The 24,435-nt window shown below is 47.0% G+C and overlaps 1 long non-coding RNA gene across 1 annotated transcript; it reads left to right on the top strand.

Annotated features, from left to right (window-relative positions):
- Positions 1 to 13,586: 13,586 nt before the first annotated feature.
- Positions 13,587 to 14,552, top strand: LOC103670678. Its single transcript, XR_570634.2, has 2 exons — positions 13,587 to 14,308; positions 14,399 to 14,552. It is a non-coding gene; the product is annotated as an uncharacterized LOC103670678 (long non-coding RNA).
- Positions 14,553 to 24,435: the final 9,883 nt, after the last annotated feature.

Raw genomic sequence — 24,435 nt, forward strand, 5'->3', positions numbered from 1 at the left:
AATCCCTCTCGTGACCTTATCTAACTCTATTACCTCCCAAAGACACCACCTCCTAAGACCGTCACACTGGGGCTTGGGGCTTCAGCTGTGAACCCAGGGAAACACTCCAATCCCCAGCACCTACTCTTCACCAAGAAGCTGTCTGGTTCTATCTTCTCTGGAGACTGGATCAAAAGAGAGAGTCCTGTGGCTGGGCCAGCAGGTGCTCAGGGCGGCGAGGAGCAGAAGCTCATCTGGGTCCTGCTCCAGGACTCACCCCTTCTGTGACCTTCGGTGGGCTGTGTATCCTTTCTGATCCTCAGTTCAGTTTCCTTACCTGTCAAATGGCAGTAGTGATACCTACTGCCTAAGGCTGTTTCAAATGTGAAATGAGACATGGTATGAAAGGCACTTAACACTCTTCCCAGCAGGGAACAGGTGCTCGGAAGACAGGTGCTGTCAGCACCAGCATTCGGTTGTACAGATTTGGATGTCTCTCCTGCATGGAGTTTGAGTGCGTCCGGCCTCGGTGTCCAATTATTATCTGTGTTCTTTGACTTGCTGACCCTCTTGCAGCTCGTACGTTCCTTTATAACTGTGTTGATGGTCTCCTGGTCTTAGAGAGACTCTACTTTTCAAAGGTGGCTTTTACACATTTGGAGCTACCACGTTCTGATTGACAGCCAAACCCTCAGAAGACAGCCCTCCTCTTCTTTTCCAAGTCTTTGTGGGCACCTCGTTAGCAAAATCTGTGGGCCACCCTGCAATCCTCAGGGGAGGAAATGCTACCGTTTCTGCGTCTAATGCCAGAGAAACTATTTCCTAATGGTTTAGATAGAGCCGGGCTGAGGTTATGAGTTCGGTTTGGAGGCTGTGAGACACGCCCTCCGAGGGCGGCTCATTGGTAGGTGTGCTGCCCTCAACGAGGCCAGGCTGCTTTTGTGGGCTGAGCGGGGCTAGTGCCCCGTGGACACATGTCGCCATGCGGTGGTGGTGGTGGCAGTGGCGGCAGCAATAGCAGCAGCAGCACAGGGGACTAGCACGTTTTGTTCCAATTCTCTACGTTCTGTAAGAGTTCATGAGCCCTCACTGCGGGTTATCCTGTCCAGAGCATCATATTTGCAGATGAAGACATACATCGTCACTAGCCCAGACGGCCAAATTTGGGAACCATCTCTGGTGAGCAATGACGTGATGGATGCAGATGGCCAGCATTCAGCCTTCCATGTGACTGATGAAAGACAGGGCCAAAGAGGTCATTACATGGTTAGAAAGCCACAAAGCCAGTTAGGGCCAGTCTGGAGAGCCTTTTGCCCCAGTCCTGACATCAGCCACAGAAATACATTGAGAGCATTGCTCAAGTTTCTTTCCATGTTTCTTCAATTTGCATCCCCTTGCCGGTTCGTATCACCTGTGGCATATCAGGAAATAGTATTTTTTTAATAAATCTGATAAATATCTTTAAAGATTCCTGTTGCAGAACCATAGCTCTGCATTACTCACAATCTACTCATTTAATTCTGTTTTATCTGGTATAATACTGTCTCCTTCAAGATTTTAAATGGTGTTATTTTGCACCATGATAGCTAAGATTTCACACTGGCCAAAAATATTTCAATTTATATACTTCTTTCAGACCGAGAAACAAAACAAATTAACGAAATGTGGTTGGGGTGTTAAAAGTGCTAATTTGTTAAATAGAAGCCCTCAGAATAGATGTTATTTTGGTCCCCTGGCTTTGGTATTTCTTCACTTTTACTAGCCCACAAAGCTCGGAACATGAAAGGGGTCCACACCTCTCCTTTGCTTCTAAAACTCCTTGTTACATAAAGGCTTTACATGCATGAGTTCCCACAGCCTGGCACTTTCCACTCACGTGGCTTTGTGATTTGAGCCTTGTCTTAGTTCAGGCTCCTATAACAAGATACCGTTGTCTGAGTGGCTTAAACAACAAACACTTCTTTCTGACCGCTCTGCGGGCTAAGTCTGAGATCAAAGTGCTGGCAGGGTTTGGTTCTCACGAAGGTGTTCTTCCGGCTTGCGGACGACGGCTGTTTGCTGTGTCCTCGTGAGGTGGAGAGCAAGAGAGATCCCTGATGTCTCTTCCTATAAGGACACTATTCCCATCTCCAAGCCCTGCCCTTATGACTTCATCGAAATCTAATTACCTCCCAAAGGCCCCTCCTCCAATACATTGGGCGTTAGGGCTTCAGTAGATGAACTGGGACAGTGGGGGGACGAACTCAGTCCATAACTACCCCTAAGTCCCACTCCCTTCATTTAAAAGCAGTGATCTTCAGAGTTCCTACTTCCACAGGGTGGTTGAGAGGATGACGGTTCTATGGGGCCGGGAGAGGAGGGAGTGAGAACTCCATGAATGTGGGTTTGTTGGTGTGGAAATGGTGGTGGTAAAGGTAGGGTGGGGGCTGAAACGGTCTGCAGCACTATTCTTCAAACTCTAGAGGGCTGTAAAAATATTAGTTAACAATAGGATTCTCAGACACCCATCTCCCTTTGCTCTGTAGTTAGATACAAATGTTAATATTAGCTCTCTCAGTAGTAAATGAAAATAATGCAAAGAGAAAAATCTGTAAAACTTCAAATGTCTAACCTCAATTAAGCATTTTTCCCCAGAGCGTTGTGTTCCTAAAGCTCTTCCCCCTGTGCCCTTCCCACTGCCAGCTTGGCTTCCCGGGATGGCGCGTGATTGGGAGTCATCATTACCAAATGACTGGAGAAATAGAACCACAAGTGGACGGTGGGAACAGTGGGAAGGGAGCCTGCCTACTTTGTTTAGAAGGTTGTTCCCAAGCAATGGGAGGCCAGACATTCTGCATCACAGGTGGACATTCCAGCCTAGCACTGTGGTTCTATTTTTGAGGTCAAAGTGAGTGATTTCTCAATCTCATCCCATCAATGCTGTGGTCAGAGAAAAATCTCTCCCAGAGACCTGTGAATTATTCACGGAAGTCGTTCCTTCCAGACTGTTGCAACCTCATGCCTTACTGTGTATTTGGGAGTATTTCCATGGGAAGGGAGGTGGTTAAACCAGGCAGCGTTGGAAAGCCACCATCATAACCTCCAAACCCCTAATTCTTAACCATTAAAAATGCTGCTGAGCCTTTCCTTGGTTTTGGACCAGCTGGTCATACGGATCTGGCATGTTTCTGGTCAGCCTGATGTCAAAAGCTCTTGCAGGAAGTCTTGTTTATTTTGCCACCAACATTCTTTCAAGCCAGATACATGAGATATGACTGGTGAAGCTTTCTCCGGTCCTGGGATTTCTCCAGAGCTTCATCCAATCATTCAGTGAAACTTGGTGAACCTGCCATGTTCCAGGTCTTGTGTCAGCCCTGAGATTCAGAGATAATTAAACACAACCATGCACATTTCTCCAGAAGCGAGGGAAGCCAAATCTTGTTTGCAGCCTCTGTCTTATTCCATCTTCAAAGATGAACACCTGGCCAGCAGCATCTATGTGATGATTCGTCATTCCCTTGTTTTGTGCACAAATGTCCGTCCCTAGATGATCCTCTAGGACGGATGTGCCGGGACGCAGTCCAATATCCAGATGCGTGAGGACACTGAGAAGGGTCACCAGACCTTTGGAACTAAACTTGCTTTAACTTTAACTACAGAAACCTTTCTTAGACCCTGTTCAAGTTTAATATCGCTTTCCTGAGGCTTGTCCGTTCTCCGGTGCCTCTAATCTTCAGTTCCTCCAAGCCACCTGCTGCAGCTGACCCCGTTTCACTACCCCAGCACCAGAGAGTCATTTCCTGTTTCACGTAGTGAGTTCTTCATAAGACGATCCGGAGCAGCTGTTTCCTTAAGCCACAGAAGGTGGAACAGAAGCGAGGGCTCTGGCCTGGAATGAAGAGACGGGTTCTCATCCACCCAGCCTCCAACTTGCTGCGTGGTGATGGGGAAGGTTCGTAGGTCTGCGCCCATTGCCGTTGTCTCCATCCATAGTTCACTCCTCCCCTCCACCCCATCCCACCCCTTTCCCGAGGTCTCGGCCAAGTCTTCCAAAGTCTCTAATTCACCCTGCAATGCTGCTGTATGGCCATGGGGGCCATTACTGGACACCAGTAGCGCTGGGAGGGGCTGAAGTAAAGACCAGGTTTATATACATAACTTCTTGCTCAAACAGCACATCCCTTTCCTAAACACTAGCTCGCGTGCACTCTGCTGGGGGCTGGAAAGACAAAGATTAAATATGGCTATGACACAAATATCAAAGGGAGCTCAGGGAGTTCGGACGCGACCCTAACTCATCCTGACGGAACAAGGAAAACTTCTTAAAAGAGAGCATTGCCTTAGGGGGCTCTGGGAGGAAGAGCATGGGTCAGCCAGAAGGAAAGTGGGAGAAAGCTGTCACAGACATCGGAAACCATGTGCAATTGCACTCAGGTGTGAAGTAGGATGCTGTAACTAGGAGCCTACCAGAAGAGTGAAGTTACTAGAAGAAAGCTGAAGCTGGGACGGGCAGATGAGGATGGGAAAGGGGGGAGGGGGCAAGTGCCCAAAGTCCTTGCAGGCCAAGAATGGGAGCACAGCTCAGCGCAGAGCCTTCAATGGCTTCCTCTGCATTTAAATTAGCATCTAGTTTCCAAGGACTAAGGCGTGCGTACACGGGAGCGACTCTCCAAAAGGGCCGACCCATTGTGTTTGGCTTTTTTAATCAGGTTTTTCAGAGGTTCTTCGGAGAAGGGCAACTTTTTCCAACTGAGAGTGGGGGGAGCTGTATTTTCTGGACTTCCAAACCATAGGGAAATGAAATACTAGCTTATTATTAGTAATCATTATTATTTCAGGCCTATAAAAAGTATCAAAAACTGTATAACAAACATGTGCACATCCCTCACTTGTTTTAAAAATGAGAGCATTACAGGGGCAGTTCGTGTCACCCTCCCGAATCCCATTCCCCTCCCTGCCTCCCAGAGGCAACTGCTGTCCTGAAGCTCGTGTGTATCACTCCCCTCCATATTTTGACACTTCTATCACACACGTACTTGCGAAACAGGACTATTGGTTTTGTATGTTTCAAAGCTTTCACAGGTCACACTGGTTCTTCTACAACCTGCTTCTTGCATTCCAAGAATTTCCCTTACGGATGCCTGTAATTCAACTTCATTCATTTTAATGCCATGTAGTAGTCCGTTGTATGAATACAGAAACACACCACAATTTATTTTATCCATTCTCCTGAGGATGGACATTTAGGTTATTTCCAATGACCTGCTATTACAGATAAGGCTGCCATGACCATCTTGCACACGTCTGTCTATGCGTGAGTCTGTCTAGGTATGCCTGCAAGAGTTTCTCTGGGAAATGTACGACGAGGAGATTCTCCCCTCACAGGACAGACACATCTTCAGCTTTACTAGCTATATTGACAATTTTTTTTCCAAGGTGATTTTACCAAGGGAAACCCCTACCACCGGTGTGTGAGAATTACTAGGACTGTATTCTTGCTAATGCTTGACTTTTAAATTTTTGCCAGTTATATCTGGGTGGGTGTGAAATGGTATCTCATTGCAGTTTTAACTTCCGTTTTGTTGATTACAAATGAGGTTGAGCATGTTTTCATTTTTATTGGCTATTTTGCGAATTGCCTGTTTTTCTTTGGGGTCAGCTGTCTTTTAGTAATTTATAGGTGTTCTACATATCTCGTGGATAAAAACCCTTTTGCACTACACACATTAAAAAGAGCATCAGGAAATTTTGTCAAAGACTGGAAATGGGCAGAAGGGTGTTCTTTCAGCTGAATTTGAGCATTATCTGGTGGTCCAAGAATTACCAGATTCTATACACCTTTGATAGTTTTGATTGAGTTTACTTGACAACTTTTATCTGGGGGTTACAATTTAATTTCTAGAAAACTAATAGTAATGTTAATGTTCCCTGTCCCTGGCAATGCAAATAGTCCCTTGTCCTAGTGATCAAAATGGATTTTGTCTGAAAGAGAATATAAATTTCTGGAAGCCAAATTCTCATTTAATCTCTCATTAGTTTCATCATTAATCAGTAAGTTAAAATAACATCTTTCATACATATTCCTGTTATATTTGTATGAAAACGGTGATTTCACCATGTTAAAAATTATATTTTAGCCAGAGAGCTATTTTGAAAGAATAAAAAATAATCAAGGAGAGCTGACATTTTCAGGCAGAGCGTGTGGTTGGCCAGACAGTACAACCAAGTCAGAAAATGGAAGGCCTGAGGCCGTCCTGGAGAGAGTGGCTGATTCTGAGGCCCAGAAAGCTGAGTCTGAACGGAAGTAGCTGGAGAGGAGCCGAGGGGACAACAGGAGGCTGCATGGCTGGTCCGTGGGCCAGCGCCTCCATTTTTCTATCTGTGTGATTTGAGCAAATCACTTCCTCACTGGCAAAACTGGAATAACAATGTTTACCTGAAGGCCTACCATGCGAATTAAATGAAATAGTACATGTGAACCACTTAACGTGTGACATCAGAATAGGATAACAATAATCGTGACAGTTGCAGCCAATATTTATTGGATGCTTATTTACTAGACTAGGCAAAAAACACAAGCAAGGAAACTGAGGCAGAGAGACTCCAAAGCCCAGGATCACAACCAGGGAGCTCACTCGTACCTGTTGTCACTGTCCCGGTGGAGCGAGCAGTGGACTAGGCATCCAGACCCAGGGTCAAGGGCAGCCTGCCTCCAGCAGCTGCGGGGCCCTGCTCCCAGCCAGTCACCCATCTTCCCACTCCTGTGATAGACTCGCTGCCTCTGTCACATCCTATACTAAATTGTTGGTGCCGGAGAAATGAGGACGTTTGGGGGTTCGATTTCTGAACTTCAAAGATACGGATTAAATATCCATTCATTTCATACCTTATTAATTTTCCTAGGGCCACCGTGACAAAGCATCACAAACTGGGTGGCTTGAAACAACAGAACTGTATTGTCTCCCAGTTCTGAGGGTTAGAAGTCCAGAGTCAGACGCCTACAGCCTCACTCTCCCTCTGAAACCTGTAGAATCCTTCCATGCCTCTTCCCAGCTTCTGGCGGTGGCCGCCACTCCATGGCCTTTCTAGACTTGCATGGTACTCCAATCTCTGCCTCTCCTGTCCTGTGGCGTTCTCGTCACATGGTCTTCTTATAAGGACATCAGTCACACTACCTGAAGGGCCCACCCTACTACAGTATGGCGTCATCCTAACTAATTACATCTGCAATGACCTTATTTCTAAATAAGAACACATTCTGAGGTACTCAGGGTTAGGACTTCAGGCCATCCTCCTGAAGGGCTCAATTCAACCAACAGCAATACCCCCAGATGGGAACTCTAAGGAAGATAGGCCTGTGGGGCCCGAGACCAATCTGGAATGATCTTCCATGGCATGGGAGCTTTGGCCTTCCAGCTCCAGAGAAAACAGAAGTCCAGATCCCAAGAGAGGGCAGCCACACTTCCCATGCAGACTTCTCTTTAATGCAGCCTTATGAATTAAGTCCAGCTACGGTGGAATGTCTTTGATAAAATGGAAGNAGGCCATCCCATCCTGAAAGATCAGGTAAGCAAAGCGCCAAGAGTGTTATGCTAGATCAGTGCTCACTTCTCAGGAAATACAGTTTAATTCTAGAAGCCATGATAGGCAATAATTCATCTCTAAAAAAAACTTCTCTAAGATACAGGAAGGGAAGAGAGCCAGCATTTTTATTGAGCGCCTCCTCTGTGCCAAGCCATATGTGGAATAATTTACAAACATCCTTTCTTTCAACCCTCATGACAATTCTTTGATTATTAACCCCATTTGACAGATAAGGAAGCAGGCTAAGAGCAGTTAACTGATTTTTCCCTCAAGTTCCACAGCTAAAAAGGTGGTGGTACCAGGATTTCAACCCAGATTTGTCTGACAATCTAGTTTATAATCTTCCTACTACATTGTGTCTTTATGATTTTATATCCGACAATGTATGGGAAAACTTGAAGCCTGTTATGCCTAGCAGAGAGTCACCAATATGCATTTATATCATTTCTTCCTCCAGAGAAAGTTTCTGGAATGAGTGATTGAGTGAGTGAATGAATGAATGAATGAATGACAATGGATGAACATATAGCACCTCAGATTCTCCCGTCCTCATGTGAACTCTCCCCACTGTGAGCTCCAGGCCTTTGTTCTTATCTCTCAAGTGGAACTTATTCCCCTCTCCCCCTCGAACCCTCACCCCCTGGCTTGTCCCCCAGAGAGGGGATGAGGTCTAACCATCTTCCTATCCCTACCCCTGGTCTCCTGCCCTGGCCTGATACACAGCAGTGCTCGGGACCTATCCGCAGAGTGCATGAGTAAGGGCAAATTCCTGTAAAGCCCATGGCTCCATATTGGTTCGAGCAGTAGGCTTGACCCTGATGGCCTCCCTAGGAAGTTTAGAGAGAAACCAGGGCTCCAGGCCCAGCATTGTCACTAATCTGTTATGCAAACTTGGGCCCCTTCCCAGCACATCTAAGGAGGGGCTGCGACTAATGACCTTGAGAGATCTTCTACTCCCATCACTTAGTGTCTCCAAAGGTCAGAAGGAGAGTCACAGGCATCCAGATGCCAGCAGGGTCTGTGCTGTCCAGGGATGGACAATCCTTTCCCAGGTCCTAGTTTTCCTGAACCAAGGAATATCAGCATTTGGCTGCTTTGCCAACTTCCTTATGTTCGTGGCCAAGAGAGAACTTCCCAAAGACAGCTAGAGGGAAGGCCTGTGCGCTCTCGGTGGGAGGTTCCTTTAACCTCACTGAAAGCCCTCCTAAGGCCAAAAGGAATACCAAACCCTGACTGAGGGTCCTTGAGACAAACAGAATTTCTACTCTCTGTCCTTCCAAGAAGGAACTATAATGATGATAGGGCACGCTTGCCGTGGACAAATGATTTGTCCTGCTTTGTGTGGCCCTTCATGGCCATTACCACCTTCGATTCCAGTGTGAGGCTGATCTGCTTTGTGATTTTTATTCCCCATGTCACCCATCAGGAAACAGGAGCTCCGAGAGGTTGAGGGACGTCCCCAGGGTCATCTAGCTGTCTCCATCTCCCAAGGTCTGGTTTTCATTTTTATTTTTACTTGGATAAAAAATAGGAAATATATTCACATGGTACCAAATTCAACAACAAAGATATGCACAGAATGGGTATGTTTCTCTTGCTCTTGTCTTTCTGCGTCTTGTTCCATCATCATTTGTTTCAAGCTTTCAAAAGTTCTTTTCCTCTAACAGACGCAAATGGGTTATGCTTCCCCATACGTGGCACACTGTAGACAGTGTTCTGTCCCTTTCGATTTCCACTTATCAATATTGCTAGGCAGTCTTTCCAGGTCAATATATAAATATCTGCTTTGTTCTTCATAATGGTCAGACAATTGTCCATCATTTGAAAATACCAATATTTATCTCAAAGGACATATATGGACCCCAACCTCTTAAGCACTGAACTATACAGGAAAGAAGTGGGAAGCTGAAATGCCCCATCCTCACACCCAGGGCCACCGAGCATTTCAGATCAACTGACCCCTTATCATATCTCTACACACAGGCCTTCAGTCTAAAGACTAACTGAAAATGCATGAAAGCACCGTATGTTTGCACACAGTAAATGCCCAGTTACTATACTAATGTTGGCAGGTGTCTGACTCAATGGACCAAGATGGTTAGAATACTGGAGAGTGGCAGAAGTCAGGGAAGGAATCTGCCCTAGCCCCCAAGAGCCACAGAGAGATGAAAAGAGCAGACAGATCTGTGTGCCAAAGCCAGCTCTGTGACTCACCGTTTGTAGCGGGGATGGAACACCTCCACTCTCTGAGTTTGGGATGGACAAACGGTCACCTGGCTAGTGCCTACCTTTCCCACGTTCCCTTGCAGCCAGGGGTGGCTATGTTCTCACCAATAAATTGCAACTGGAAATTGCTTACCCTCCACTGCCACTTTCCCCTGCCCATGGACCGGAGCACATATGTGGAAGTGAAAGAGCTTCAACCGAGGGAACAAGGCAACACTCCATCAGCAAAGGTAGAAGGCACCCCGGTGCCTGAGTCACCTCCTGGGCAGAGCTGCATGCCGCCCTGCTCTACCTCCACACCTCTAGAGGGCTCTGCTGTGTGAGAGTGCAGTCTCGTTCCATCTGGTTTTAGCAATGGCATTTAACTCTTAGTGACCTTGACCAAATCAACTGACATCCTTGAGCCTCGGTTTCTACATTCCCAAATCCCTCATAAAAATTAAAGAGAAGGCAAACAAAACACCTAGCATGGTAACTGGCACGTGACATAAGCTCGAGAAATGGCTCCCTGGACCTGTTTCCCCATCTGTAAAATGGGTGTATTCATCATTCCTTTGTGAAACCAGATGATACAGAGGACCATGTCACATGTACAACCAGTGCCTAGCTGCCAGCGACCCGAGGTATAGTGTGCTTTGCACTGATAATGAGGAGAGGTTTAACCTTCCTGTGTCCAGGTGAGTTTGGGCAAGTCCCCTGTTTTGGACTCAGTGAGGGAGCTCATCCGGATTAGAGGCAAAGGAGACCTCTGTCTCTGAGGCCCTGGAGGAGGAAGACGGGTGAAGGCCTCCAACCTCACAGTGCCTGCTGACTGAGGCGTGAAGGAATCAGGCACGTGGGTCCTGTCACGTTTTCCACACGCATGGATTTTAAAAATAAATGTGTGCCAGAGAGGGGGGAGCAATTAAAGAGAAACGAGTTCCCAAGTTCACCCTCCATGTGTTCCACTCAAACGAGAGAGTTTAAAGGCCACTTTTTTAAGCTTTTGTCAATTAGCGAGCCCTGCATTAATTACATTCCTGCTAGGCGTCGCATTACTACTCAGCGCCTTATTGTAGGCTCTCCACTGACGTGACAGCCCAGCCGGGATGCTCACTCTCACCATCTTGCAAATGGGAAGGCCAGAGAAGTGCAGTGCCTTGTCCAAGGTCACACAGCTGAGCAGGGGCTGAGCAGGATTTGAATACAGATCTGCCTGATTCGAAAACCATGTTCTCTGATGCCCCGAGTCTAATACTGAGTACCTACTATGCTCCCAACTAAGGCTGAGTTCCTTGGAGACTAGCAAGATAAATCAAGAACAGACTTCTTGTTTGCTGGGTAATTTCAAGATCTTTTTTCTCATGGGAAGTAGAAGGACAGTAAAGGTGTCAGGCCTAGAGTCAGAAAGCCTGGGCTGCTCTGCCCGTAACAACCCCATGTCCTTTGGCACTTTTCTACACCTCTCTGGGCTTCAGTTTCCTTACCTAAAAAAAATGGTCACAGTACCAATTTCCCAGAGTCACTAAGAAGATTAAAAAGATGTTATGCAAACTCTGTGGCACAGAACAAGAGTTAACATCGCTTTAGGATGCTCTGGAAGCCTTGCTTGTGTTGTATAAACATTTCACTGATATCCACAGGGACAGTGAGCCACGCACGTTTGCTTCCCTGGGACAAGGAGGGCTCAATGGTGTCTCCTGATGATGTTCCCCGCATGCGAAATCCCAAAGTCCACATGCCCAAGGGCTGGGCCAGCGGACCTTCCAAGGCCCGATGGCAGATGGCAGCAGCTTTGTGGCCCTCTGTGGGCACGGAGCTGGCAACAATAATCTACATGTGGATGGCAATTCAGAGTTTACAGAGTATTTTCACAGCCGCACATTCTTTGGAGCCCCTCGGCACCCAGCAAGGTAGACAACCTGCATGTGAGGTGACTCGGGTGCCGAGGTACCAGAAGGTGCCACAACTTGCCCAGGGACTTCCAGGTATTAATGCGGAGAGTCCATGCTACATAAGCTATATCTCAGGCCTGTATCCGGGTCTAACGTGCTTTCCGCTTCCCAGTTATTCACCACCTGCTACAGAGGAAACCATGCTTGTTTGAGGCCCAGGTTACAAGAGTGCAGCGCAGGGCGCCTGGGTGGCTCAGTCCTCAGAGTATCCAACTCTTGATTTCGCTCAGGTCCTGATCTCAGGGTCGTGAGGGAGCCTCACGTCAGACTCCACACCCAGCGGGAAGTCTGCTCCTCTCCCTCTCCCTCTGCCTCTCTCCCCACAACACGCGCAGGTGTGTGTATCCTCCCACAGATAGATAAATCAATCAATCGATAGATCAATCTTAAAAAAAAAAAAAGGCATAGTGAATAAAATCTACTCCTTCACTCAGTAAACATTCACTGAGAATGTGCCCCCGCCCAGTCCTGTGCTGGGCCCTGCAGAGACCAGCGGGCCCAACGCAGAGCCTGCTCTCCCGGGACTCAGTGTGCTGAGTCTCAGGACGATGGAGCGAGGCTCTACTGTGCCGGCTACTTCTCCTTAAGCAAGCTCTAATTATTACAACAACAACACTGCAAAGTGTGTGTTTGCCCCCAATTTTATAATGGGCAACGGAGGCTCAGAGACACTGAGGAATTCATTCAAAGTGCCTCGGCCAGGGGTGCCTGAGTGGCTCAGTCAGTTGAGTGTCCGGCTCTTGATTTCAAATCAGGTTATGATCTCAAGGTCATGGGACCGGAACCCTTCCCCATCCCGCTCAGTGCAGAGTGTGCTTGAGATCCTCTCCCTCTCCTTCTGCCCCTCCCTTGGCTCACACACTCGCTCTATAAATAAGAAAATTTAAGTAAATAAATAAAAGCTTTTTAAAAAATCACTTAGCCAGTAAGTGGCAGGAGTACGATTAGATCCTAAGTCTACCGGCTGCCAAAGCTCAGGCTACCTCCCCAAGAACACACAGGACTCCCGGAAATGTCCTCCGTGTGGAATGCCCAGGGTAGAGTAAGTGCCACCGCACCCACTAGGCTTAGTTACATGGCATCAATTCAACTAATTTATTTTTCCTTTTGACTTCTAGGTTGGTGACTTCATGCAGCCACACAGCGTTGAGGAAAAGCGATTATCTAGTTAAACCTCCTCATTGTTCAGAGGAGGAAGCTGAGGATCAGAAAGCGCATCCTGGGGGCGCCTGGGTGGCACAACGGTTAGGCGCCTGCCTTCAGCTCAGGGCGTGATCCCGGCGTTATGGGATCGAGCCCCACATCAGGCTCCTCCACTATGAGCCTGCTTCTTCCTCTCCCACTCCCCCTGCTTGTGTTCCCTCTCTCGCTGGCTGTCTCTATCTCTGTCAAATAAATAAATAAAATCTTTAAAAAAAAAAAAAAAAGAAAGAAAGAAAGAAAGAAAGCGCATCCTGGCCAAGGTCACAGAGCAACCGAACGTCGGAGCTGGGATTCGAGCGCATGGATGTCCGCATTAAAGCCCCAGTTACTTCCACTTCACCATGTTGTAGATGCCCAGCCTAAGGGCATCTTTTAGCTGGAGAACACCACCTGCTTACGGCAGAGACCAGCTGTAGCTCATCTCTGCCCGTCCCGTGCCTGGAATGTAGAGTGATGCCCCTCAGGGACTGCGTGACCATTGAATGACAAGCGAAACAACCATAATTATCCACATTAGACAGATAAAGAGACTGAGATGCAGAGATTAGAGTACCTGTCCAAGGTTACATGGCTCACTCGTGGCCAAGCAAGACTCACACCTGGTCTTTCTGGCTCTGGGGGCCACACATGGCTGCTGGCAGGAGGACATCTGAGGGGCACCAGTCCCACAGCAACCTGAAAAGCAGACACAGCATAAGGACACTTAGCTGCGTCCTCTTCACGTTGGAACGAGCCTTGAGGGTGGGAGTCCTGCAAGAGGGCCAGGCACGTGGACTCCGCTGGAAACCATGACAAGTGTGCAGGAGGGAAGAAGACCCATCCCGGGGAGGCCCCCTTGCAGAGGGGCCTCAGACTCCAATGGCCAAACCAGTCACACATGTTTGGAAGTCAGTGAAGAACCTTGCTGGGGGCAGGAGAAAGATCTGTTCTGGGGGTTCTGCCAGGCCTGGAGATGAAGCTGCCCGAGGGAGGTCAGGACAGGGGAAGGACAGCTGTGTCCAAGGCCCTGCCAGAGGCCACACTGGCCCCAGCGAATCAGTTCTCTAACCAGAGCCATAACTCTATTCCAAGCTCAGAGCGTTCCCGTTCCCAGATTAGACCATGGAAAAGTGGTTCCATGTGGACTCTTCAGCGTGGCCGCTTCCTCAGCCCCGCCCCAGCCCCCACCTCCAGCCCAGAATCACAGGGAGGCCATTTCGTGTCAACACGAGGATGTTGCTCTTTATTTTCTTCTCTCTTGAACACATAAAAATAACTCTGCCAGACCCAGATATCCACGTGAGCTCTCAAGAAGCTGGGCTGAAACATGTTTGCACGTCGGGACCAAAGCAATCCCACATGTGGCTGCTGAAACGGGGTGTCCTCTACGTGGCAAGCGGCTGCTTTCTTCAATCTCATGGATGGTAATGGAAGGAAGAAGTGAGCACATCTGCACCCCTTCCCATGCTCTTCAAATGGCTCTTCTCATTTAATTTGTCATCTTCATTTTGCAGATGGAAACACCTAAGGCTGAGAGAGATGGGAATAGTTCAAAGGCGTTCGTTCACTCCACAAATGCGCATCACGTCGACCAACGTGCTCAGGCAGCACGGGTTTTTGTAGGGAAAACCCTTTCTTTTCTGCTTTATAAAAGGATTCACTAATGGATTCTTTGGTGTGTTCCATGCAGAGTTTCCCAAAGTGCACGAGGTAAGAGACTAATTCTATGAGGGCTTAGTAGGCATTTGGGAAATTCTACGCACAAATTAGCCTGGAAATCACTGATTAGACAACACTTACTTAGGAAATCACTGATTAAAGAAACGGAACAATGCAGGATTTTCTTAAGTACAGGGGTTTTAAAAGTGTTTAATTGGCTAACGTGTATCAGAGTCTCCCAGCAGAGTCTAAAGTATGCAGTATTTTCCCAAAATTATGAGCTAGAGTTCTAAGAAAAACTGTTTTGGAAACACTTCCCCAATATATTTGGTTGAATCATATGAAATTGCCAACATAAGGCTCTTTTTTATCTACAAGACAGCATTTCCACATGGTTCAATTGAGCACATACAATGGGGTGGTTTTTTTCCCTTTTCAAGTGTTCTGTGACTCCTTCATCTGATTTCATAATGTGATACGGCGAATAGGCCTGAACTTCTGTAAGAGTACTTGATGTCTAGCCTTTTATGTGCTCGCTGTTAGGGCTGGAAATAGTCCCGGGTTCGGGTAGCAACAGACGGCTACTCTCTAGCAAAATGTGTGGCTGTCCTTCCTTACTATGGAGCGGTCACATGAAGCAGCTGCATAACTGGAGACTATGTTGTCAGTCCCTGGACACCCAAGGGAGCGTGGGGGGGGCGGTGTCCGCTATGGAGCGTGAGCACAAGCGATGCTTGTCACTGTCAAGCACAGGCAGGTAAGAGTCAGGCGTGTCTTCTCTATCCTCTCCTTGCCCATCTTCTGACTGAATACACAGGACTCCACGGTCCCAGAGGTTGGCAGGTGCACAAGATGGAAGGGAACTCAGCCCTGATTCACCACCTGGTAGAAAGCCACCCACCAATGAAACACACCTACGTTGAACTCTTAGGTGAGGGAGAAAGAAACTGATTACCTTAAGCCACTGAAGTTTGGGAGTATTACTATTGTTGTCATCACAGAAGAATGTATCATCCTAATTAATACGGTGAAGTTGGGAGCAGGTGGTAAGAATGGCCGTCCAGGGCCCTGAAGGTGGTGACAGTGTAGAGCCAATGAGGACCAACCTCAACAAGGCCCACACAACACAAGTGTCCACAGTCAGGATGGCCAGACCGGGCTCATGTGGGCAGAAGCGCTCTTGGTCAATGTGGGCTGCGATAACAAGATACCATAGATCTCTCACAGTTCCAGAGGCTGGGAAGTCCAAGATCAAGGCACTGACAGATTTGGTGTCTGGTGAGAGCCCATTCCTTTGTTCATAGGGGGCTCTTCACTGAGTTTTCACATGGTAGATGAGAGGAGATATCTCTCTGGTGTCTCTTTTTTAAGGGCACGAATCCCATTTATGAAGACCCTGTCTTCATGACTTAATCCCCTCCCAAAGGCCCCACCTCCAAATACCATCACACTGGGAATTAGGTTTCAGCACCTGAATGCGGGGGGGGGGGGGACATAAACATACAGTGCCTAGCAAAAGCCAATGCAGTTTGTAGGAAGTGCCATCTGAATGAAGAGCTGAGCTGATTATAAGGGCTTTTATTCAAAACACTAATCATTGGTTGAGACCCTGGCACCTTCCTCCCACTCACACCCCCATGTCCGATCAGTGCCCAGAGTCCTGTGGATTCCGTGTCCTCTGCCTTATGATCCTATCTCCTCCCTACCACTTTTGTCCTAAATGCACTGCCTCCTTCAGATTTCTCTAATGCCACCTGCATAGCCATGTACATGGACCTTATACTTGTGATCTTCCTTTTCTTCACCAATAAAATCAATCAGTACCACAGTATCTTCCATGTAGGATGTGCTCCTTCTTAATCAGCTTTCTTGTTTCTCCATGAATGGAACAAAGGGCACTAAACGTGGAGGTGGGAAGCCTGACTTCTAGGCTGACCACTAGCAGAGCATTTGGCAGTGAGTAGGCACTCCAGACATGCATGCCTGCCAGATGGGTCAATGCTAGAACCCTGATTTCTTGTCACACGTGATTCTGCTCTAATTGTTACACTTGGCTTCCTTTCCAGGCATGAGAAGGTGGTTATCACTGGAGAGTGTGCTACATTTTGCTATCTCTGCCATGCAGAGTGAGAGCCAAGCTCTAGAAGGGCGGAAGAGACTCTCTCCCCCACCCCACAAGATCTCCCCTAAGGAAACATCTTTGCCCATCAGAGAAGCAGATGCGGTGGCCATGGGCCTACCAGCTAATGGGCCTCTATGAATCAGGCAGGCATGATCTTACAGTCCTTTCTACTAATCTTTGAAGATAAGACAAAAGGGAAAACATCTACCTCCCCAAAGCACACATCTGCTTTGCAGTTTCTGAGGATGAGCCCACGGAGAGAGAGGAGAGAGATCTCCCTCTATAAGGGCTCCCAGGAGAAGCCAACAATGTGTGATGCATTTTCCCATGAAGGAAGGGCCAAGTTCCCAGGGATGTCCCCCAGTCACCCCTCCCTCAAAGATAATATTAAGATCCTCTTAACACACCTGCTTTTCCTTCTTTGGGCCTGGGACAAGTCCTGTCTGGGAGGTGGTTCATCTCATCGCTGATCTAATGTTATAAAATAGCATTGTATCCATTTCAGCCTCAGGGTTCTCAGGGCACATCACAGTGGCCCCTTTATTCTACCTACGCTCTTCCATGAAAATAGACTATAGGACAAGGACAGGGCAAGAAAAGGTGCTCCTACTCATACGAAACCTCACCGGGCAGGGGGTTGTTGCATATGGCAGAAAGCAGCCTCGTTCACCATGCATTTTCAGACCTTAGAATTATGACATCTCAAAGTTCAAAGCAATCATATTTAGATCCTGAACTTCTACCACGTAACTCGATAACTTCCTAAGTTTGTTACAATAATTAAAACACTGGAATGTCTCACTACCAACTGGAGACCACCCTAAAAGATAGTTATCCACTAACAATTTATCCTGTATGATAGAAACCATCACTGACTACCCAAAAGACATTTTCTTCCCACCTTTTTTTTAAAGATTTTATTTATTTATTTTAGGGGAGAGGGTGGAGCAGAGGAAGAGGGAGAATCCCAAGCAGACTCCACACTGAGCCTGGCCCAGGCCACAAACCCACGACCCCAAGACCATGACCTGAGCCGAAACCAAGAGTTGGATGCTCAACCGATGGAGACACCCAAGAGCCCCTCCTTCTCATCTTTTTCATGGTAACATCTACACACACACACACACACACACACACACACACACAGGTTCCTGTTTTCCCAGCCTTCCTTGCAACTAGGAGTGGCCACGTGACTTAGTACAAGAAAATGAAACATATGGAGAAATTTGCTGGAGAGTTTCTGGGGGACGATGTTCTCTCCTGGTAGAGCGATGCTCCTGTGGCATCTCTGGCTACCCCTTGGTGCCCTGTCTTTGAAAAAAGCCATTTGAGGGGCACCTGGGTGGCACAGCAGTTAAGCGTCTGCCTTCGGCTCAGGGCGTGATCCTGGCGTTATGGGATCGAGCCCCACATCAGGCTCCTCTGCTATGAGCCTGCTTCTTCCTCTCCCACTCCCCCTGCTTGTGTTCCCTCTCTCGCTGGCTGTCTCTATCTCTGTCAAATAAATAAATAAAATCTTAAAAAAAAAAAAAAGAAAAGAAAATAGCCATTTGAGGACTAATGGTGAGGTGGCCTTATTTAAATCATGAGGCAACAAGCCTCAAGACAAAGCCAGTGTTCTGAGAAAGAGAAACAGAAGGCTACAAAGAGGCTGGTTTGGTTTTTGGATTTTTCAGTGGGTGTTTTGTCTTGTTTTGCTTTCTTTGCTTGTTTTGTGGTTTTGTTTGTTTGTTTGGCACTGAATCCGCCCAGAACACCTACTTCTCAAGCCACTGTCAGTCAGGTGCTCTATCTTGCACTCAAAGTATCTTAACTAATGCCTCATGCATATCAACCCACAATATAATAATGTCTTGGGGCACTGAGAGGACAACAAAGGGAGTAGGTGATTCAGGGGTTAAAAGGAGAAAATCAACCTTTACAAAAACTGGACAATATATGAGTGAATGTTTAATATTATCAATACAGCCCCTTGTGAATGCGTGTTATAGAAGAGGGATAATACCTAATGTGGGATTGTTCTAAGGATTAAACAAGCTAATACACATAGAGTAAAGTGAAAAGTGCCAGAGACACAGCAAGCACTATCTAATAATAGATGTCATGGTAATCAGTAAAAAATGTAACTTTCTTTAATAAAGAGTATGAGTCTAGGTACCGGATTTGGAATCAGAAAACCTAGCTTCTGGGGGGACACTTCTCTCTGATCACATATCGATGTTTGTGGCTATTTTAGGACATGAAATCTCAGCACAATAGAGGCCCCATGTCAAAGGGTGTTGAAAGTTTGATAAATCATATGAATTTTGAGTTATCACATGTTGCCAATTCAGTAATGAAATAAATGTATCACTGGAAGTCTAAAAAACCTCTAAAAATACGCTTGTAAATAAAATGGAACATTTGGTTGCGCAATGACGGGAGAGCCTGGAAGTTTTAAGTAATTTCATATGAAATTGGTTTTCCTTTCCGAAAACAAGAGCTGGACAGTAACAGCATGAGCGGCAACGTAACGTAGAAGATGGACCGGGCACCGGAGTGCCTGAGTGGGTCCCGCCATAGCCTGCTGACGTGCTTCTAGCGAACTCCTTTCCCACCCCTGAGCCTCAGTTTCCTCTTTCGTAAATTGGGGGAAAGAGCCTGGAGCTAGTGTAGGACACGACAGCCCTATCCTGGCTCCACGCCTCAGCTGTGAGACCAGAAACCAGTGACTTACTTTCTCTGAGCCCCATCTCTACAATGAAATGAATGAAATTCAGAGCAACTTCACGGGAAAGCTGTGAAGGTCAAATGTCAGAACATGTGAAAAAAAATTCCTGGCACAGGGCAGACACTTAATAAATGTTGGTCGGACCATGATACATTGTCTATCCCAATCCCAACATTCTAGAGTTCTCTGTAAAGCGTGGCCCGAAGATACAAAGGAACAAAAGAGAAGATGTATTCTTTGTCCCACAAAACCATGCCCCAGATGGGATGACATGGACCCTCCCAGGAGGCCAGGGTTCCCTTGTGAAATGTCAAAAGGCCCTTGTCCAACCTTTGGCACAAAGGGCATTTATTAGATCCAGGAGACAAAGAGGGTCCATAAGGGCCCCTGGGTTCTGGTATCAGGCATGTTGCGCAGTAACATGGGGAAGGTCAGAGCTCTGAGGAACGCTTTCTACAGGACATCTTCAGTGCCTGAGTATCCATTCCCAGAATTCCCACAGTTATGAGGTCAGGTAGGGAAGCAAAGATTGGACATGAACACATTCACTAGGGACACCTGGGTGGCTCAGTCAGTTAAGCGACCGACTTTTGGCTTCAGCTCAGGTCGTGATCTCAGGATCTTGGGGTCAAGCTCCATGCTCAGTGCAAAGTCTGCTTAAGATTCTCTCTCTCCCTCTCCCACTGCACCTCCCCCATCCCTCTCTCTCTCTAAAAAAGAAAGAAATCTTTAAGAAAGAAAAGAAAAAAAATTCACTAATGTATTCACCACCTATAAAAGTACCCTTCATAGAGCTCCACACACACTCACATACTGTGAGATGCTAACAATTATGACCCACAATGAGATGGCTGGGATGGGCAGAGCGATTCTCCTTTATGGCCCAAAGGGCCACATCTAATAATGCAAGGAATATGCGATGCAAAGGTAAATACTGAAATTTACAAAAGATGTCAGACAGCATGACGTCAGTGAAAGTAATGTGAAGGAGCTCCATGAATCTCAAGCAGAGTCGATGATAAATAATAACCTGCCGGTTAGACCGGTCAGCCATCAAAGACAAGGAAAGAACGATGACACGACAGCGCCTTGAAGGAGAGTGCTTCCGACATGAGTGAAGCTCAAGGAAAAAAATTCACGAGGCTTTTGTTATATTTACACAAATCACCCTTTTGATGATGTTGCGACGGTCAAAAATAAACAACATATTTTGTGCTAGCATACGATGTTATCAGGAAAACTGTACCAAAGAAACCAACATTTGATTCATCCTTGATTCACAGTAAGCCACTTGCATGTAATTGCAATGCAATCTGAATTTTGTTAAATATAAAACAAAATAGACGTGATAATTTTTGTTCATTTTCAAAATAATTTCCAACCAAAGCTTTGCCCTTTTTTACTATTTACTATGAAACCATAATCCTTATTTTTACATTTACTCATTTTAAGTGACTGATTTCAAACATGAGGACCTCTTTTATATGGTCAGACAAACTATAACCAACTCTATGCTGAACCCAGTCCTTGCTGGGCTCCGGGCTCTAAGGATCTGGGGATGAGTACATCAGACAGAGGAAACAGCTTGTACCAAGACCCAGGGGCAGGAAAGGCTTCGATGCACTGGAAGAGGGGAGGAAATGAGTAAAAGGAAGAGTGGGACAATATGAGTGACAGGGGTCAGCAGGGGCCTGCTCAGGCAGGGCCTGTTGTCCATGTTAGGGAGTTAGACTAAAAACTCGAAGTGTGCTGGGAAGTGACAAGAGAGAATTAAGCAGATACTCTGCCTGGAGCGGTTGGTGGATCTCAGTGCCCCTCCAGGAGACCAGGCAACAGGAATGGCAGATCTGGAAGGAGATGGTGAGGCCGTTGTGGGAGGGATAGTTTGAGCTGCCTGGAGCCTGGCAAGTGGACATGTCCAGAAGGCATTAGCTAAAGAGGTCCAAAGGTGGTCAGGGAAGTATGACCTTCAGGTATGATCTGAAGACAAGGACTTGGGAATTATTGGTTTGGAGAACATGGTTATGAGTGCCACCCCCCAAAGAGAACATGTAAATGAGAAGAGAAACCCACAAGTGGAAACTCCTGGAGGAGCTGAGAAAGGCTGCAGCCTACCCAGATGACTCAGCCAGCATATTGTTACCAGATCTCCAAGCAAAGCAGGGAGGAGACTGTCCATGGAAATGAGAAGTCCAAGGGGACACTGTTATGGCAATGGGATATTATGTCTGTGCCCGCTCCGCGTCGGAAGGTTGATGTTACTCACCAGCTCGGCTTGTTACCTGTTGCCAATTCAGTAAGACTTGGTCTTTAAGGAAAAACCTGAATGGGTCAAAATAACCCTCTCTCCTTGTAAACAAAGGAAAGTTCTCTGATTGTGCAACTGAGTACATGGCCAGCCAATGATAAATAATCTCACATGGAACCACCACTCCCCGCTTCAGCACTAAAATAATACATCGAATGTAAGGTGGCAGAGTTGAGTAAGAAGAGAAATAACATAGACATCAGGAGGCCCAGGACCTAATTATTGCTCTGCCATTGACAGCTGTTGAGACCAGAGATAAGTCATTTCTCTCAAGACCTCAGGTTTGTCATCTGCAAAATTAGAAAAAATGGGTTCAATTATGTCTTAAGTCTCTGAACCGTGTTAAGATCGTGCAATTCTATAAGTAGGCAGGCTAGTAGGCAACTAAGTCTCAGTGAACTTCTATAATGTCCCAGACCCATCCGTCCCTTGTCTCATATTAAATGAGACATGCAACATCCCTAGGAGATAAGCATTCTTGGTGTCAGTTTAGAGATGGGAAGACGTTCGGCCAAAAAAAAGCCAGTGTTATAGCAGAAAGAATTCAGGCTTCTGTGTCAGACAAACCTGGGTTCTAATAGATTTTCATAGTTGCTGTGCCAGTAATCAATGTACTGCCTCTCAGCCCGTACTCCCGCTCATTGCCTGGCTTGGTGACGGCAGAGCTGGACCCTGTGAACATTTCTCCTCTGCCCGCTGGCGGAATGTTAGGCTTCATCAGTAGAGGGCGCTAGAGGGACACACAGGAAGAAGGGTCTTCTCTTCCTGGTTCCATCCCCTTGCTGTCTACTTGCTCCTGCGGTGAAGAGCAACCAGCGTGGAGGGAACCCCCAGTCCCAATAGTGCTCACACCTCAGCGAGTTTCCCTGGCACCCCAAAAGGCAATTCTTCAGCAAACAGCAGGCCTCTTGTGAGCAGCTCCCAGAGGCCTTAGTCACACCCCAGAAGACAGATCCCAGGAGAGCGTCCTGCCCACCCAGGGGTTTCATTTGAGGTTCCTCAGCAAATCTCTCCACAGTCCAGCGGACTGCAGCCACACCCTCTCCAGAGAGGTCTGAGTCCCAGCCCTGGGGACTGGGGTCCTCTCCCAAATCTGTTCCTTCCTTGCATACTGAAAGATAAACCCCTTTTTTTCATCTACTCACAACACATCTGACCCCAAGCATGGGGGGCTTTTCCCACACCAACCAATTCTCCAACAAGACTGCCTGTGACTTCAGATGCCAGGCATAAGTCGCCCAAGTTGTCACCCATAATTCTGACTAACTGGCTATAAACTGGGAATTCCCACAACCGCTTCTGCAAATTTGATCGTGTGCTATAAGGGCTCGCAGGGCTCAGGGAACCCTTACTTATATTTACCAGTTTAGTAGAAAAGACGTCTTGAGGGATACAGATGAACAACCAGATGAAGAGGCACATAGGGTGAGATCTGGAAGGGTCCCGAGCACAAGATTTTTGTCCCCATGGAGTTGGGGTAAGCCATCCTCTTGGCATGTGGATGTGTTCACCAATCAGAAAGTTGTCCAAACCCCACAGTTTAGGGATTTTTAGGGAGGCTTCATCACATAGATATGATCAACCATTATTCAATCTCCAACCCTTCGACCCTCCCCAGAGGACAGGGGGTAGGGCTGAAAATTCCAAGCTTCTACTCAATGCTTGGTCTTTCTGGTGACCAGGTCCCATGCAGAAGCCCACCAAGAACTGCATCATTAGAACAAAACACACTCCTATCGCCCAGAAAATTCCAAGGGATTTAGTACCTGTTGGTTCGCAGCTCCTAATACCTCCATTCCTCAGGAAATTACAAGGGTTTCAGGAGTTGAGTGTCAGGATCTGGGGGCAGAGAACAATATATACATTTCTCATTATTTCACAGGTACCCTGCCTCAAGCGTAGAAGTCAAGATTGCTCCATAATTCCTCTGTTTCAGCATTCTTTAGTGTTATCTTTACCCCTGAGTAGTTAATATTTCCTGTTACTTTGTAATTCTTTGTATAAGACTTTCCCTATTCAAATTATTGTGTGGCTTCTATCTTCTGACTGGACTCTGACTGATAAGCTTTGAGAAAGCTACTTAACCTGAGTTTCAATTCTGTCTTATGTAAAATGGAAATAATAACAATAAGAAGAAGAAGAAAAATTAGAGCTGCTATAATATACACAACTTAGAAGGTGTTAGTACAAGTGCTCAATGGTTGAAGCTTCTATTTTTTTTCATTAATTTATCCAAGGTTTGGATCAATTGTCCACAGCTGGTACAGCAGAGGCGCTCGTGCCCGCCCACCCCTACCAGATGCAGCCAATGAGCGGGCATTGCAGGGATGCTAGTGCCCGCCCACCCCAGATGCGAGGCTCCTCCAGGGGATGACTTGGCTCTGGAAGCACTACATCAGCCTGGCCAAAACTTTCTTAGAAGTGGGGTACAGTCTGAAACCTTGCCCACTCCTCCTTCGTCCCCCTGTTTTCCCAGGTGACAGACTGAGTCACATGCGCAGGTTCATGGTGACTACGGCTGCTCTCTCCCCTGTATCCTTCATAAGACTTTCCCCGATAAATCTCTTGAACTTGGCATCGCAGAGGATCTGAACATTTCCTCTTAGCTGGAGACGTGTTCACAGATGATGAGCAAGTAAGACTCCTGTTCTTCACTTCCCGCTGCGAAGGAGCAACCTGGGAGGACCAGCATTTGTACACTGGAGCCTCAGCTGCCCTGTTCTGCTCCTTCAGACCTCACCTCGATCTCTCT

This window comes from Ursus maritimus, unplaced genomic scaffold (assembly GCF_017311325.1).
Source record: "Ursus maritimus isolate PB19 unplaced genomic scaffold, ASM1731132v1 scaffold_12, whole genome shotgun sequence".
NCBI lineage: Eukaryota > Metazoa > Chordata > Mammalia > Carnivora > Ursidae > Ursus > Ursus maritimus.